General features: G+C 45.6%; 1 long non-coding RNA gene across 1 annotated transcript; it reads right to left on the reverse strand.

Moving 5' to 3' along the window:
* Positions 1 to 789: 789 nt before the first annotated feature.
* LOC147454715 (uncharacterized) lies at positions 790 to 1,661 on the reverse strand. The gene is made up of 2 exons (XR_015188778.1): positions 1,195 to 1,661; positions 790 to 1,125 (listed from the first exon to the last, which is right to left on the reverse strand). It is a non-coding gene; the product is annotated as an uncharacterized LOC147454715 (long non-coding RNA).
* Positions 1,662 to 2,072: the final 411 nt, after the last annotated feature.

Here is a 2,072-nt window from a genome sequence, read left to right on the forward strand (position 1 = left end):
CCCCTCCCACCCCCTACCCCCTCTGTGTGTGTGTGTGTGTGTGTGTGTGTGTGTGTGTGTGTGTATATACATACTTTTCTATAACGTTAAAATTCTCCTCTCTTTCTCTCTGTCTCTCTAAAAAAACCTAAAACATTAGCAATTTTGCTAGTGCCTTTAGTTTTTTTTTTTTTTTTAATCAGACCCTCATTGCTCCCCTGCTCTCCCTCTGATGATCTCTCTAACCCGTTCCCCTCTCTCTCTCTCTCTCTCTAGCCCACCTCTTTCCTCTCTCTGGACCCCACCTCTTACGTAGAGTCCGCTCTCTTCCCTAGCTCCGATCCTCCCCCCCCCCCCCCCCTCTCTCTCTCTCTCTCTCTCTCTCTCTCTCTCTCTCTCTATATATATATATATATATATATATATATATATATATGTGTGTGTGTGTGTGTGTGTGTGTGTGTGTGTGTGTGTGTCCTCCTATCTTGCTCTCCCTATCCCTCTCTCTCTCTCTGCCCCCCTCCACTTGCCACCTTTACTCCCACCACACCACCCCTCGAGTCCCTCCAACCCTAGAGAGAAATGAAACAAAATGGAATGAAATGTTGTATTAAAAATTTTCATAAGGTAAAAATGACATATGAGACCAAACTCATACAGTCTTGATGGATATAATACAATGCATGGGTACAAAGGAAAATGAGAGAGAAAGAGGGGGGAGAGGGGGGGGAGAGAGAGAGAGGGAAGGGAGGGGCCAGCGGGGGAGGGAGAGGTAGATAGATAGATTTTTTTATCGTATGAAATATGGGACCAAAGTTACATGGGACATATGGGATATGACATATGGGACCAAAGTTACATGTGATGTAGTATTTGTGTCGCTGACGAGTGATTCTTGATGGTCCAAAATTGTGGTGATGAGAGTCGCAATGGAGAGCCCACACTATGGCTGGGAGAGGAAAGTGTGTAGGTCTAGGTCATGGCTGAAAATGTGAAGGAAGTAAGTTTACATGTGACCAAAAGCTGAGCACTCTAGAAGTGTGTGGTACTCAGACTCTCGTATCAGAGCTTGGTCGGATTCCCACTTTCCTCTTCCATCCCAAGTGTTTATCCCTCCTTGAACCTTTGAAGCTTTTGAGTTTGAAGCTGCAGGAGAACCCGAGCAACTCGTCAAGCAAGATCAAATAGAAAATCGAAGCATTTGGTAGATCTCACCAATGCAGGAAAGAATCGAGACTGAGGTGGTTGCAAATTAAATCGTCAAGGAAAGGTGTGTGTTGACCGAGAAACTCTGTTGAGTGAGCAAGGGAGGAGCATTCAAGATGTTGCAAAGGAAAGCTCTGCAAACTGGGAGCCAAATTGAGTAGGTCAAGAGCTGCAAAATCGAGCAAGGCACTCGATAATACTGAGTGCGTTTCAAGCTTGGAGAAAGCGAGTTTGCAGGCTTGGAAGAAAACGAGTTGCAGCGCTACAAAATCAAAGCTCTCTGGGCGGCACTAAAGGAGCGCCATTCAAAGGCCGAGGAGCACACACATAACGTGCAGCAAAGCAAGGCAATCCGAAGGAGGAACGGGGCAATGAGGTCATGGGCAACGCTGGGTGAATGAGGGTTCTGTGATCAGGATCACAAGCACAATCACACATACACCCTTGTCTTTGCTATGGCTCGTCAAACAAGCAGCTCTCTGCAAGTACTCGCCAAGTCTATGCTCGTCAGACAAGCAAAGTGCAGTAAAATTGATTTTTTTATTAATAAAAGTGACTTACACACTTTGTGTGTGCAAGCCCTTGTTCCCATTGTTGAGCCTCACCAAGCCTTTCCCGATCCTTCGACACCCCCAACTCTTCGACTTCTTGACCGCTCACAAAGCTTAACATCAGTACCAAGCTCAACAGTGGTGCTTCACACATCGAAAGACAGCATTGGCTCAAGATCCGATCTCCACATATGCAACCATTTTTATCGGTATCCAAATCGGGCGAATTTTTTTTTAGGCTTTGGGCTCATACCACTAAGACAACATTACTTCTTCAAGTTTTTTCAAAGATGGACGTCCTTATTCTCTTCCTTCACACCAAGCAAGACGGGTTCT

This window comes from Adiantum capillus-veneris, chromosome 7, assembly GCF_014529385.1.
Source record: "Adiantum capillus-veneris isolate H3 chromosome 7, ASM1452938v2, whole genome shotgun sequence".
NCBI lineage: Eukaryota > Viridiplantae > Streptophyta > Polypodiopsida > Polypodiales > Pteridaceae > Adiantum > Adiantum capillus-veneris.